General features: G+C 44.7%; 1 protein-coding gene across 3 annotated transcripts in view; it reads left to right on the top strand.

Moving 5' to 3' along the window:
- TTC28 (tetratricopeptide repeat domain 28) overlaps nt 1-16,539 on the top strand; it is a 1,841,724-nt gene that overhangs the window by 1,662,220 nt on the left and 162,965 nt on the right. The gene's annotated exons all lie outside the window — the stretch shown is intronic.

Genomic DNA, 16,539 nt, shown 5'->3' with positions numbered 1-16,539 from the left:
TGCCTCGCCTGAGTGGCACTGCTACAATGTACTTCAGACTTGATCCTATGGCTTTCACTTCGTCAATGACCTATGACTTCTCTCAGCATCAATATTTGTTTGTTGTGCATATATGCTCATATATACCTTTTTGTGATGTCATGATACTTTGTTTCTCTTTTTACTCCAGTATCTTGCATATCACTGTTGTTGCTACGGACCTACTGGCCTAGCTATTTTGGTCCGGGATCATCTGTAAAGCGCTCTGATACCCGCCTGAGTCTTGTCCGCGCTATATAAAACTCTATGTAAATAAATAAATAAATACACCAGAAACAATGAAAGTACAAATAGCGACAAACATGGCTACGGTATTGCCACTCCGTTTCCTGTCAGCGGACCGTTCCATAACCCAGTGCGCACAACTCAGCAGTTGCCAAACTCCTTTACGCAGGCATGGCCGAAGCCATTTTCTTGGGTTAAATTCCAGCTGATGCGCAGGCAGATTGTATTTCAGCCTGGCAGTTCAGAGGATGGATAAGTAGGAATAAAACATATGTTAAAAAGCATCCCACATAAAATTTGAACTGTTATGCCTGTTTTCAATTTTACAAGTGCTGTAATAAGTCTGAAAGAATGTGGCCTTGCGTCATTTAATTTCATCACAGCCATATTAATTTATGTTTCCTTTTTTTTTCTTTACAATCCCTATGCACAGTCAGTTGTCTCGGCGTGGATCTAAGATGTTTGGACTTTATGTTCCTTTATATGCTCCAAGTCTTGTAGGACTTTAGATTTCATGTTTGAAGGTGAAGCCCGGCTAGGGAATCCATTCAATAAATTATACTGAACATGAGGGACTTAATCATGGTAATTCAAGGCAATGGAGTGTTCTGTGACCAGTTTCCATATGAGGTTACATAATTATAAGGATACTTGTCTCATTGGGATTACCTATTTGATTGGGGGGTGCTACGTTGCTTGTGGTGCCATATCCTTCCGATCCGAGGCAGAGCTGGTACCCTGCCCACCCATGTGATGGATTTAAATAATTCCTGATGATTAGACCATGGTGGTCTGTGTTGGTCATGAATAGGAAAATTGACTGATGAGGCTCTTTGCAAATGGTGACCTTTGAACTGTGACAACATATTTTGGCACATGTTCAGTCATGGTGCTGTGTCCCTATTGCAGACCAGATAGTGATGTCATCAGGAGCCGCCTATGCAGGTAGGTCGCCCACGGCTCTTACCTGCTTGGGCCGCTCCTGGATGTCACATGTGTTTTGTACTGTGAGGTTTACATGGAATCATTCAGATACTTTGGTAGGGGCAAAACACATTTAGTAGAAGGTCTGTGGATACCAACAAAGGAGCAGAGACCTGACCTATATTGTCTTCTGCCCGAGGAACTGTAGCAGACTCCCATTGTGAAGGCTTGCGGAGGAATTCCTTTGATTACCGTAGGAAAGGGTTTGGGTAGAGCTCAGACTCTTTCGGTGATCTGTCAGTACTCTGTCGCCTTACATTTGATGGCATTACCCCTGTCAGTAGTGAGGTCTCTTTGCAAAGGTCACCCTGCTTCTTCTCTCCAATGCTCACTCAAGATCAGATATAGATGCAGGAGTCAAGGGTAATTAGATTCATTGTCAATGGAAATGCAATTTTTTCAAGATACCACAAGCCGTAGATGGCAAGATAGCAAACACGAGGAAGCAAGGGGGCTGGATGGGTTGGGTAAGGCAGTCTGCAGTAGAAGCGGGTGATAAAAATGGAGGTATTGGTACGGGTAAATAAATTATTGAGATGGGAGGAGTTGTAGAATATATGGGTTTAGAGTTGTTGAAACGTCTGTGTGCTACAATGGTGGCAAGGAGAATGGAATCATAAACAGAACTGAAAATGCAGGTGAAACTCGAGGGAAATAGGAAAAGTGTAGAAAGGGCGCTAGGGTTAGGAGCTCCTGAAACCTCGCAGATCCAGCTAGACTGCAGGGTAACCTCGGGAGAGTAAAGCAGTTGTACATCACTTGAATAATTGTAGTTGCAGCATAATAACTGTCATGCCTTTTTTATGCAAATACCATGTAATGAGAATTTAATTATAGGGGGGAAAGCATGTAACATCGCATGCCATTTTCTCTGGGGCCTTAAAGCACAGTTTGGGTTGTGCCTGAGGGCCACATATTATATGCAATGGCGCTCCCCACCCCAACTCACTCATCCGTTTATTTTTTTTATTTTAAAAAAAAAAACAAAAAAAGGCAAATTAGCCCTGTTTATAAAACCACATTAGCGTAATACCAAAAAGTGGATTTTACACAACTTTTATTTACTAATCCGTCTGGGATTGGTACATAATAAGAAAATAAATGCTCACCTCGTTTTGTAGGCTCAGTGATCCATTTTTTGTGTGTGCCTATGAAATGACACGACTGCCTAGTCATGGTACCTTTATTTACATGTGTATACACCATGGCTAAAAGTCATTGCCAAAGCCAATAGGGGCAGGCACAGCAAGCCCAGGCACCTAAAAGAATTACAGGTTAAGATGACCTTGACTAGTTAAGCAAGTAGCCCTGTATCCAGGTGTGTAAAAGGCCAGCAGCAATATGTCTGTGTCTAGATAAAGGGATTAACCAGTACAATGTTGTGAATGATTCCAATAGGTCTCATGAGCGAGAATTCTTGTTTTTTTCAATGCTTGTTCAGTTATGGTGTCTGTATTACATTTTATATACAGTTATATGAAGGTTAAAGACCCCGATTTAACTATAGATTATTTTGCTCTTTTTACTACCTGACTGACCGCCTCCCACACTCACTGACCCTGGTCCATCGTACTCACAATCACAGTTCTAATTCTTTCTTACGTACTTTTCAGGAATGAGCTGGGCTGCCTTGCAGAAAGTACAAGCTAGACTGTGTGTAGAAACAAACCCATTAGCAAAATAGCACAAAACGTATCCTTACAACATGGTTTTTTCGTTTCTGGTCTTTGTTTTTACAGTCATTTCCGGGTTTTTTTATGAGCAGGCCAACCCTGCTCATAAAACAAGCTTCACTAACCAAGAAAGCAAGTCCAGAATTACAAAACGATGTTGCTTGGCTAACACCAGCAACAAAGAAAACGGCATTTGAGCGGCTTCTCTGCTGCAGCTCTTGATTTACCAAGGGAGGCGGTGGAAGATCTGCGGGCCGCAAGAGAAGGTGTGCCGGGCTGCCAGCGGCCCGCGGGCTTTACTTTGAGAACTACTGTAATAGAGTGTTGGACCTGCATTATTAAGTAAACAGGTGCTCCATTGTAATGTATCTGGAAAAAAGTTCATCAATTGCTAAGTGACAAACTGTGGTAAACACTTGGGCCCTCAAACCGAGTTACAGGTTTTGCCTTATGGCTCCAGTAACAGGGGCTACTCGTCCCATTGGGACTACAGGTAATGTGAAAACTCTGCACCCGCACAATTCAGGGGACTCTGACTTATTAACCCCTTTACCACGGCAGAAATTCCGCCTCGGTGCGGCGGTTTTAAAGAGTGGGTGGGGCCATGTCGGCCAACGGACGTGCGCAGCACTAGCCAGGTAGCTTTGGCCGACAGAAGCAGCGAACGGGTTAAGGCAGCCAAAATCTCTGCGTGAAAATGCGTCGGTGAATGAGGAATAACTAGGGGGATCTTATGCGTAAATCTGATTCCCTATTTGTTAGTGGATCCTCGTGGGTCCAGCTCATAATGGCTCCATTTTTAAAACCCTCTGAGTTCTTTATTGGCCGGTAACAGTGTGGGATTACCTGCCCCAATGATGTGGACCTCCTAATGAGATCCTTGGTGGGAAGGACCAGCAGTAGCATAACACATCACATAGAAATCACCAACCACCACCTTGATACACACAAAGAGCGTATTGTAGGAATTCAGCATTCTCCGTTATAATTCACTCTGGTCCCTCGATGCAGTACTTCATTCGTGCATGGAGGATTTTATAAAGGTTTGTACGCAAGCGGAGATCAATAAAGCAAGTCATGTGGAATTTTTCAATATGTTTCAGGATTATCTGTTCTTTGGTGCAAACCCTGTTACATGAATGGAATGACCGAGTCTACTAGAAGTGTAAATCTTTCACAGGTGATATAAACCGTTAAGGCGGCAGAGGTTTATATGTGATTTATAGTGCAAACAAATCTAATCATTGTTTTTTTACACCGGTTGTAAGATGTTGTGCTTGCAATATAGATAAAGGCCAAGAAACGTCAGAATTTGTGGATGTACAGAAACGTCTGCAAAGCATCCTGGATACTGTCAGAGGTTTACTCCGTTCAAGGAGAGGAGTAAATCTGTAAATCTGTGTCCTTGGTGGGATTGCGGAATGAGCACAATACAGAATGAAAATATATTTTCACGTATGCAACTGTGCAAATACACACCTTCTAAGCATTTACACGTCTAAACTTCTAAGGGGGCGATTCTGATGTCGGACAGACCAGAGTTCGTCCAACATCGTTTGGGAACTGGGACTGAACGACCTCCTGTTGTTGGCCCCAACCCAGGAAGTAGGATGCGACCGAACATTGTTCGGTCACTTCTATTCTTAACCATGGGAGCATGCATTCCGAACGGAATGCATGCTCTCATGGTAAGGAGCAGAGGTGCAGTTCCTCCCTGCACCTGGTGGCAGGCACCTCAAGGTGCCTGGCACCGGGTGCATGGATCAACGGAGGGAACCATAGGTCCCCCCTAGGCCGCCATCCAGCAACCTTGCAACCATGGGGGCTCTGCTGTGGGACCCCAAATTGGGATTCCCACAGCCTTTCTGTGTCAGAAATGCCTGCACAGAAAGGCTGTGGGAATCCTCCATCGTAATCCCCCGGCCAGAACAAGCCACCCGAGGGATAGATGGAGGATTTCTGAATGGCAGCCGGGCTCTCCGAGCCCGCTCGGATTCCTTTCCGCCCAACCCCATCAAAATGGGTCTACAGAAAGGCTGTGGGAATCCTCCATCGTAATCCCCCGGCTAGAACAAGCCACCCGAAGGATAGATGGAGGATTTCTGAATGGCAGCCGTGCTCTCCGAGCCCGCTCGGATTCCTTTCCGACTAACCCCATCAAAATGGGTCTGTTGGGAAGGAATCCGTACAGCCAGTTCTGATGCGGTCGGAACGACTCAGACAATGATCGGGCCGTTTCCGACCGCATCGGAATCGGCCCCTAAATGTTCAACATGTACATTTATGCATGTGTGATTTTTACACGTGTGAGTAGGTCTATAAGCTCTGATTGTCTCAGTGTCCCTGGAGTACTCCTGGAATGGATTTTTATAGAATTCTCAAAAAAATCATAACCCTAAACAAAACTTAGGAATAGATCTAAGGGTATGCCTTACAATTCTTTTAGAATTTTTGTGTGTTGCAAGCACAAAATCGCTATGCAACAGCGTGTAGAGCATGTCTAAACAGATGACTTCCTCTGCAATATTTTCTTTTATGTTTGCTTATTTGTTTAGTACAGTTTGTGTTGATTGTGTATGTGGTAATGAGAAGCTTACTCTTGCATTTTAAGATCGTCTTTGACTCTTGGCACCGCTCAGGTCTTCAGCTTAAATTTTTTTATTGTTATGAGCTTGAATGCAATGTTCGTTTCGATGCTAAGAACTGTATCCGAAATGTTGCATTTCCCAACTTGACTGTAAATGTGCCAGTAAAAGATTAAGTTTGATGTGGAATTGCACCGGTCTCCAGCGCTCTGCCTCCCTTGAGTGCGCCAAGAAAATCAGCCAAAATGTGAAAATGAGCATGTAAAGATGCACGTTAGAGGTGTGAAAATACATTTCACACACATGTAAGGGGGTAAATTAGAATTATGGCTTTTCAGTCAAATATGCCACTTGGGCAGTGTTAAAAATGACACGCTTGGATGTGCTACATTTTAATACACTAGCGTTTATTTTTCCGCATTCTGCTCTGTAATGGAGGCCTGGCTTTGTGGGAAGAAGCCGATAGGATGCACAGAAAATTCACACATTAAAATTGTTTTATTTCCCTTGCTGATTCATGTGGGTCCTGCGCGCCGAAGAACTGCTTCTTGGAATCCTCGCATTTAAAAGTATCACTAATTAGTTTGTGTACACATACAGCTGCGGTGTGGAGTTACTTTCTAGAGAGTATGAAGTTGTGACTATTTAGTTATGTGATCTGCTAGTACTATTTTCCACCATTCAGTGCTTAATTTGTGCAGGTGCTTGCAGGTATTGAGAAAAGCACTCGTTTTAAGGGACCAGACTTATTTTCCATCATCAGACTTTGACCCAGGGCAACAGAGACAAAGACAGAAGATGGCGGAAAAAGGAGGGTGGGGCAGATAGGAAAGCAGTGATGAATTGAGAAAGTAGGGATGAAAAAGAATCTGCAAGAGTGAAGCAAGGAGGCAGGGAGTGAAGGGTGGTGGGAGAAAAAGTCATGCGGGAGAATCAAGACTAGACAGCATGGCAGTCAGCAAGACAGCAGGGCCGGACTGTTAACCAAAACCAGCCCTGGCAAAGTGCTCAGCCGCCCCCCCACCCGCCCATGGAGGGTTGGGGGTGCCGCCGAGCTCTATGCCAGGGCCGGTTTTCGGCCGAGTTTGTTACATGGCCATTTTTGCAGCAGCGGCCCTGTAACAAAAATAGCCCCCAGGGGCCCAAAACCGGCCCCCACCAATGCGGCGCACCGGGGATTGCCCGGTGCCCGCCATGGCCAGTCCGGCCTTGCAAGACAGCATTCAGCAGCGCTGACAGCCGGCTCTTTGGACCCTGCACTCACCTTTCCTGCATATCAAGCACTGTCTTCCTAGCTGGATACAACTCTAAGTTCATACTTCATTGGCATAATGTGTCTGAATGGCTTTTTATGCGATTACATTCTGCTCGTAGTTTCCTCCAGGCGTTGCTATTTGCATCGAAAGTCCATCTTGGATGACTGCAGCATCTACTACAATTAGCTCTTCGCAGATGATACTGACTGGGCCAGTGTCTGCTGCTTGGCGCATTGAACCCACTTCAGTTCTTCTAGCTTTAGGCTTTGACATCTCGCCATTCTAAGAGGAAATAACTCCGGCATATTAAAGACACCTTTGAAAAAAGTGCAGCATTAGGCTTTGTATTTTTTTTTGCCGTAATTTTATATTGAACCAGAATCATACAGCATAAGTATATTTTGGAACAAGTGTATATAAGCAGTAAACAATACAGTGCAATTTGACAGGGACGGGAGAAGAATAGGGTACAGTGAAATCCACATTACACATGGAACTAAGCCGACCCACTTTCCCAGTGATAGGCAGTCTCCCAGGCAGCAAGCATCGAGGAGCCATTGGGCCGGAGGCCCACATAGAAGAGGAGGGGAGTGGGGGTCCTGGCAGTTAGTTGCTGTAGGGAAGTGGGGAGAAAGGTCGCATCCCCAGTGAAGGGTCGGGAAGGAGCCCTCACTCGGGGAAGGGAGGAGCCTCGTGTTACTAGGTCAAGGAGTTCCCAAGCCCACTGTCGAGAGGGATGTATGACATTACAACGCGGGTTTTTACAATGCGTGCAGTTACAACGCATGCGATGTTACAACGCTATGCCATTACAACGCAAGTCTTTACATCGACTTGCGCTAGATGGCGTGCTAACATTAAAAAAGTGTAATTTACTATTCTAACTCCAGTCCACTTAACAGTAGGGAAGGTGTTGGGATAGTAAACTACACTATTTGTAATGTTAGCACGCCATCTAGCGCAAGTCGATGTAAAGACTTGCGTTGTAATGGCATAGCGTTGTAACATCGCATGCGTTGTAACGCATGCGATGTAACTGCACTGCGTGGTAAAAACCGCGTTGTAATGACTGTTCCCCGTCGAGAGATCTGAAGGGGTCCCTCCCCAGTTACCCTTCTCAACCCTATAGACTAAATGATCCTCTGACTCACAAGTATATTCTCTCGTTCCTACGGTCTGATGACCCAACATAGGCTGACAATACACTCAATAAGTGTCAAATTGAGACAATTCAAGCTGAACCACACAGGGAACTCAGAGCTAATCATAGAGCCTTAAATAAAAACAACCTCACAGTAGTCACCACCTCACACAAGACTCGAGCCAGGGGGAAGGGGGAGGTATTGCCTGCATATACCGTAGCAATCTTTTGGTCAAACAACTTCATTCTGCTGCTCTCCCAGCATGTGAATACCTATGCATTAATGTCGCTTGTAATATCAGGCAAGTCTGCAAACTCCACCTCTTCTACCATCCCTCAAGAAACCACCTTTCCTCCATCGAACAGATTATGGAAATGATCTCAACTAATGCAGATCATCACTGCACTCAGTTCTCCCTTGGAGACTTTAACCTCCACTGAAACGACATGAATGACCCTTCCCTAAATAGTATTAAAACTCTTCTGAGGGACTTCGATCTAACCCATATATGTGACAGCCCTACGCACATCAAGGGAGCAACCTTGGACCTAATCATTGGCAAACCGAAATCCATGCAACTTGATTCTATCGTCCCTTGCGACTGGACAGACCACCACTGCATCTCCTTCCTCATCACAGAATCTGTAAGTATCAGTAAAATGTAACCAAAAAAACCCAAACACTGGCAAAGAAAACTGCGAAACATTAACCTGGATGATCTGAGAAACCCTCAGTTATAACATTTTATCCCCCTCCCCCCCTTCCCCCCGAGGTTATGTCTGATGTCCACGACCTCACTGAACTCTAGAACCGGTCCATGACAAGCATTCTAGACATGGTAGCTCCGAAGAAAAATACCTTCCAAAGTCTCCAAACCCTGGAACAACGGTAGTCGAAACGCTGAAAGAAGGAACCTGAGACAAGCAGAAAGATTGTAGAGATCCTCGCCATCCCTTGATCATCTCATACATCTGAGATCATTAAGGAACATCTATAATAAACACATAAGAATCTGCAAAGCTAACATTTTCATAAATCAACTGAACCAAGCTAAAAATTGACCCATAAAACTGTTTGAAATTGTTCAGCTTCAATAAAATAGCTAACTCAATCTGGCCCTGATCGGACCATGCCCACTGCCGAATTGCGAAGATTTTTTCACTTTCTTCATCGAAAATACAACTAGGATGGAATTTGATCTGCGGACTGGAATGGTGCTCCTGCCAATCTTACCATCTATCAGCTCCCACCCTCCCCAATCTCTGGCACCGTCACTCACTTCAGGTTATACCCACAAGAACAACGCATCTTACTCATTCGAAATCTTGTATGATAACACCATTCTAAAAACTCTCAAAACACTGAAGCCATCCAACCACTTCAATGACCTGCTACCATCAAATTTCTTCAAGGAGATTAAACTATCCCTACTCCCACTATGGGCCAAGATAGTCAATGCCTCACTGCTTCAAGGCTCTATCCCAGACTGTCTTAAGGCTGGACAAGTTACCCCTATTCTTAAAAAACTTATGGCAGATCACACCGAACTACACAATTCTGCCCAATCTCCAACATTCCGACCCTGTCCAAGCTCATGGAGAACTGTGTCCATGTTCAGCTTTGTAATCACATAGAATGATTCCAACTACTTGACCAATTCCAATATGGCTTCTGTCACGGTCATAGTACAGAATCCACTCTCACTCAGATTGTTGATGATGCACTCAAAATGGTGGATCAGAATGATTCCTGCCTTCTGGTCCTCCTCGACATATCGTCTGCTTTCGATACAGTTAAACATGACTGCTTACTCGACCTACTGGAACATAGGATGGGGCTCTCAGGGCCAATCATAAATTGGTTTGCATCCTTTCTCCACAATAGAACTCAAAGATTCAAGGCTAATCAGTCGCTTTCTAATCCCTCCTCAGTTAATCTAGGGGTCCCACAATGGTCCACACAATCTCCAACTCTCTTCAACTTGTTCATGGAGCGTCTAACTGAAATCTTGAAACTATCCAATATCCATCATCACATGTATGCTGATGACACCCAACTGGTACCTGAAAGTCTCCTACCCAGTTAATATCAGGTCCCTCAACACCACTCTACTGAAAGCCCAAAACTTGCTGACTCTAAATCATTTTAATCAAAATGCTTTAAAAATGGAATTCCTTTTAATCGCCCCACCTAAACAGTCATCTGTCATCAGTGAATGGATGAATTAGCTAACAGCTCTTAACTGCATACCACACATCATTGACTCCATAAGGTCATTGGGCATAATGCTAGACAAGAGTTTAAACATGCAGAAGCACATTACTCCCCTCACCAAGGGAGCGAACTTCCAAATGAGTATCCCAAGGAAAATAAAACCTTTTCTCCCCCCAACAACTTCAAATCTGCGGTGCAATCTCTGGTGATTTCCATGTTAGACTATATATGTGGCCTCTCGAGATCGAAGATGGATCCTCTACTCTGCTGCTAGACTCATCACGGGCTTAAAAAGATACCACCTTATAACCCCAGAGCTGAAATCCCTAAATTGGAACCCATATGAAGCAAGGATACAGCTAAAAATTGCTTACATGACCCACAAAGCCTTACATTGCAACACCCTGCTATACCTCGCACAAAAACCTGTACTATCTGGTGGCTCCATATCCTCCAAAAGTGGGAGCACCCTTCTGCTGACACCACAGAAAATTTGTAAAAAGAAAACTTACGCTCGAGCTTTCTCAGGTATTGCCCCGAGAATTTGGAACTCCCTGTCTCCGCAAATCAGGATGATCTCCTCAACGATAACTTTGAAAAAGGAAGTTAAAAGCGCTATTGATAAACAAATTCCTTCCCTAGAACCCCCTCAGCCGATAAGCAATCAAAGATTCTTCTGCCTCTTCTTTTTTTAATTGTATTTAATTGGGGTTTTCAGAGAGTTACATCTGTGTGCACTTTTCGTACTTATTGTTATTAGGTCCTCCCGGCTCCCTGTGACTTTGTAATCCGCTTCGTTTATTCTCGTTCCTCTATTCTCCATGCCTGCTCTGAATCATGTCTCTCACCCATGTATTTGATTAGACTGTTTATGATTATGCATTTTTATGCCGGCCTAGAGTTTTTCTCCCCCTGTACTTTTGAGCACCCTGTTGACTGATTTATAGCCCCCTCTCTAACTGTGAAGCGCTCTGATACCCGCATGGGTCTTGTTCGCGCTATATAATACTTTTTAAATAAATAAATAAAGGAGGCACATAGGGTGATGAGAAATGAGGTGGCAGTTCAAGGGAGCCTGCAAGCCTACGTGTCTGGGGGGGAAATTGTATTCCATTTTGAAAAACTCTTGTGACCTGGTGAGGGGAAGAGATTCTTTGAACAACAAGTAAACACAAATGTGTTAATCCTTCTCAGAAGCTAAGGACACCGCTGACGTTTCAACCACTACAACCAACTATCATTGGGGTACCCCAAGCTGGCACAGGATTTCTGGACTTGTGGCTGTAGTATAAACAGTTCCAATAGCGTTCCAATAGAGGATACAGTAAATGTCTTATATTATACTGATGATCCCATATAAACTTCAGTTGCCTGAAAAACAACATACAGTTTCTTTTCTTCCAAAGATCCTAAAAGGAATAAGAATCATAAGTGACATGCCAGGAGCCATCAGCTAGAAATAGGCATACACTTCATGATATGATTAGAAATACACTGACACGATGCCTTCTTTCTGTCATGTTCATTAGCGTGAACCATCCCACTTGGAAAGGACAATGGATATCGTCTCTGAAGACTGTCACATAAACTTAACCCATATTTAAGTAAGAAGCTTAAATATTTTATGTCTAGCATTTGTTAATGTCTCCTTGTATTTAGAAGTCATACCAATGTGGCTAAAGCAGGCTGCTGTAATTCCTTTAGAGAAAAGGCCTTTCAGGGAGTGTCTGATCCAATTAAATTTCGTTGTGTGGCCAAGTTTAACCTATTCAGCACAACAAATGAAAAACAATTATGCTGCTCATAACATTCATCATACCGAGCTAAGGCTGCCTTTTTAGGTTTTACCGACTGTTGTCGAAAACCCTATTGTTTTCCCTACTACTCCTCACACGTTATCTTTGGGTTAGCCCATTGCTTATCATTGGTTGCCTTTCTTGTCAATCTCATTTGCTTGCTTTTTATTTAATGGCCTTTCCTTATCTTGTGTTTATCCCTGCCCTAGAGCATATCGTATTTACCAGACATCTGACTGAATGAGTTGTTTCCTTCCACTGATTACAAATGTGGTGCTACTTCCCTTTCAAATCCCGGTTCTCTTGCTCTCTCCATGTTGCTCTTCCCAGAATGCAGAAGTCAAACCAGTCCTAAAAAAACCTCTGCAGGACCAGAAGAACTCAAAAACTACAGACCAATCTCACTACTCCCCTTTCCAGCCAAAGTCCTTGAAAAAGCAATAAACATCCAACTTGCAAACCTTCTAGAAACCAACAAACTCCTGGACCCCTCTCAGTCAGTATTCTGTGCAAACCACAGCATGGAAACAGCCCTTATCTCAGTCACAGATGACATCAGAACCCTCACGGACAAGGGAGAGACCGCTCCCCTTATCCTCAATGACCTCTCTGCAGCATTCAACACCGCGTGCCACTACACCCTTCAACACGGTCTCCACTAAATGGGTATCCAAGAGAAAGCCCTGAAGTGGATCATCTCCTTTCTCACAGGAAGCACGCAGAGCATCTGCCGCCCACCATATTGCTCGGTGCCCAAGAACATGGTCTGCGGCATCCCTCAAGGATCCTCTTTAAGCCCAACACTCTTCAACACATACATGGCCCCACTAGCCACCCTGGTCTGATCACACAATATGAACATCATATCCTACGTGGATGACACTCGGCTCATCATGTCCCTTTCCGCAGACCCCGTCTAAACCAAAGCCAATTTCCACAGATGCATGACCAACATGACCAGTTGGATACAGAGCAAGTGCCTCAAGCTCAACTCCGACAAAACCGAGGTACTCATCATCGGATGCACCACACCCCCTGGAACAACACCTGGTGGCCAACTGAACTCAGCCCCAACCCACGGAACATGCTAAAAACCTAAGCATCATACTCGACAGCAAGCTCTCAATGAGAAAATGGGTAAATGCCGTCTCCTCTGCGTGTTTGCACATCCTCCGGATGCTGAAGAAAATCTTCAAATGGCTTCCCACCTACACCAGAAGCACCATCACCCAAGCTCTCGTCGCCAGCCCACCTAGACTACAGCAACACCCTATACGTAGGGATCCCCACCCATCTACTAAACAGGCTCAACACCATAAAGAATGCAGCAGCAAGGCAAGCCCTCAACCTCCCAGGGCAAACTCACATAACACCCCTCCTCAAACCGCTGCGCCGGCTCCCTGTTAACAAATGGTGCCAGTTCGAACTTCTCACCCACACCTATAGATAGTGCCTGGATACCCTTAAGGGTGATAAGTAGCGCTCTATAAATCCTCCTTGATTGTTTGATTGATTTGTAAAACATTTCCACACAAAAGATATGGTCAATGCACACAGCTGACACAAGCATGGCACAATGGACTAGTGATACAGCAAGCATAGGAAGGAATGAAAAACAAGTTGGGTTTGTAATGTTACAGCCGGAAAGATAAAGACTAAATGAGTTTGGAAGGCAGCATCTACTGTCAAGTTCTATGATTATGTGGTCAAAGACTGCTTGACTGCACAAAAGAGCTCCCTCCTGCATGCTGGGCCCTGTGGCTTGGCGCATTGCTGTCTTCAGTACATGACAAGGGCAGGGCATCTGGCATAGGGAACCTCCAGCATATACTGTAGACCAGAGGGTATGTAATATCGCTCAATGATGTGTTGTAACCCGAAGCTATCTACAGCAGGACTGGCTTTAGAGCTGTTGGTGCCGGGAAACATCCTCAACAACGACTACGGAACAACGAGTTCCGGAGTCACGCAAGCCGATTGTGGTGGTGGTGCCTGGTGCGACAATCTTTGTTGGTGTCCCCCAATGACCTCCTTCTCTACGGATCCCCTCACGACCACCCTCCACCAGTCCCGTCATCTCTCCATCGCTGCTCTCTCACATGCATCTCTTTCGTTTTTAGTGTTACTCATACAAGTGTCGGGTGTCATACCATTTTACATCACACATACCTTACATAGAAACAATGAATCATACATGTGTAAATCAGTGTATAGGAAATGTTACATAGGCAATGAGGACTACACGGTTTCACATGTCATCCATACGGGTCTGGAGAAGCACAAACTCTGGAGCTAAAATATGACAGAGTAGTTGGAGTTGGCTTTACTGGTAAGAAATTCCTTCTTCACAAAAAAAATATTTCAAACAATATTAGGATAATGAAATAGTGGGAACAAACATCACCTTCTAACCTGTCCCTTGCAGTTTGCATGCAGCTCTTTGATGACAGTTCATAGCTCACTGTGCTGAATTAGGATTCAAATGTAAACTTATGAAATGCAAGTAACAAGATGAGCTCTGTGCCAGAAGTAGTTACCCACTGTGCGGCCTACATAAAATGCAATTCTGTGATCTCCATGCTACGCGTTTTTTGCAGCAGGCATATTTATTAACCCTCAGTGCTGCTGTATTATGAGTTAAAACTGCCACCAGACAAAACTCTGATCCCTACAGCAGGACCATTAATCACATGTTATCTTGGCATTTTTATTGCTGCCTGAAAATTGCCGCAAATACAAAAAACTGTGCAGCAGGTGCTTTTAAACCCATAAAAGGGTTCAATGCACAATCCCCTCCCCTCCCCCGGTGTAGTGGCAGCGGTCATATATCCGGCAATGACTGAGCAGACCTTCCCCCAGAGTTCCTTTTTACACCTTCTCGAGTGTTTATGAGATAATTTACATATTATTTTAACAATTGGTATAGTAGCTACGTTCCTATGTTATAAGGGATGTAATCTCTTCAAACGTTTCCATTTTTTTTAATGTATTTTATAAAAAGATGAAACGTTGCATTTTAGTGGCCGGAAATGCCCTTCTTAACCTTCCTTGTGCTTCCAGGTGAGGTTCCTGCCCACCTATGCAGCTTTAGTGGCCCAGAGCTGCAGGGGCCCCAGGGTTAGGTGTGCCTTCACCTCTCAGTAGTGACAAAGGAACCTGCTCTGAGCTCCATATTTTACTCTAATAAACCTGTTCAGGGTTCAACTCTGGCTAAAGGGAACCCGATAAATGATGAAAACAAATGGACCAGAGCTCTCCCGGAGAGGCTGCTTCCCATCACCATACACTCACGGGCTGGAGAGTTTGTGCTTAGCTGGTTTGCTGAAGTGAATGCACGTCCAGCACAGTTATTTCTTTGTCTAAGTAACCCTGAAATTGAAGTTATAGTCAACAAGATTTGCCTGTAAACGTGCCCTGCTTCCCCCCAGCTCTCCCGCAATGACTGTAAAGCACGCGCACTCGCTGCGGCGCAGAGCGCTGGGCTGGAGAGTGCCAAGGAGCGCTTCATGCGCCTTGGTGTGTCGATTAGACTCTAATGCTAACAGCTGTTCGCCGTTTCTCCAGCCCTCTCCAGTGAATACATTCTTATTAATCGTCTGCTGCCGTATACATTAATTTCCGATTGCAGGGAGTTCGCCCAAGCTTTCCTCAAGCCCATTAAAAGCTCTTCTCCCAGCTTATCAGTATTATAACAAAAACACGTTTTACAGGCCACAGCGCCGTAATGAAGGCCGTGCTGGGTCCGATTCATCAGCATTATCCAGTGGTCGTGAGAGGAGCCGAGGATCCTGGCTCTTTCTGCAGAGGAGCAGTGATAGCGGATTTGTGATTTCATTTATTATGTGATGTAGTTGTTCGGTGCAGCAGTTTTGTCCTCAGTGCTCGCCTGTTGTCACTTTTGCTCGCCTGTTGCCACTTTTAGGCTCTCTGAATGGAAAGATGCTTTTGCGTGCCCCCCACATGAGCATCTTTCTGAATCTCAAAGCTCTGGCATGAGTTCCTCTTCTTTGGGTCACCATGACAAATCTTGTGCATTGTATTAAAGCAGCTAGTTGTGTATTGTTAGCAGGTTAGCTGAACAGCGTCACTGAGGCCAGAACATCTTGTCGCTAGTGAGAGATGATTTTAAGCAGGAGGCCAGTGAAAGTCCCCTGTCAAGTTGAGTTTATGGGGCTGGATGCTTTGATAAGGTCCTACGTAATATGTGATGTCCCACCACCTTCAATAAATACGCTACTGTAGATGGAATAATGCCACTTGTAAGTTTCTGTGGATTCAATTTGCACCCCACCAATAATAAAATAGAAGATTGCAGAAACGTGGCCCTCTGTCACGAGATCTAGTTGTCAGGCGTCCACTTTTGGCGTGAGGATGCTGTTCCGGTGGCGTGGGCAACTGCTCACCTCTTTCCTCCCACTCTGACAATGAGAAGGCTTGTGGTCTCCGCCGTTTTACAGCAGAACTTACTCCTGCCCTGGAGCCACTCAACTCAGCTTTTCCACAAGGTAGTGATGTGGGGGTTGAGTCAGCTAATTTATAGTGGTTGAAGGTCCTATTGTTGCAGAACCACTTAGGGCGACGGCTTGTCAGTCACTGCTTCTGATGTGGCTGCGGCCTGTATCAAA

The sequence above is a fragment of the Triturus cristatus genome, chromosome 11 (assembly GCF_964204655.1).
Source record: "Triturus cristatus chromosome 11, aTriCri1.1, whole genome shotgun sequence".
NCBI lineage: Eukaryota > Metazoa > Chordata > Amphibia > Caudata > Salamandridae > Triturus > Triturus cristatus.
The sequence above is the reverse complement of the archived record's forward strand: the minus strand, read 5'-3'. Positions and strand labels throughout refer to the sequence as shown.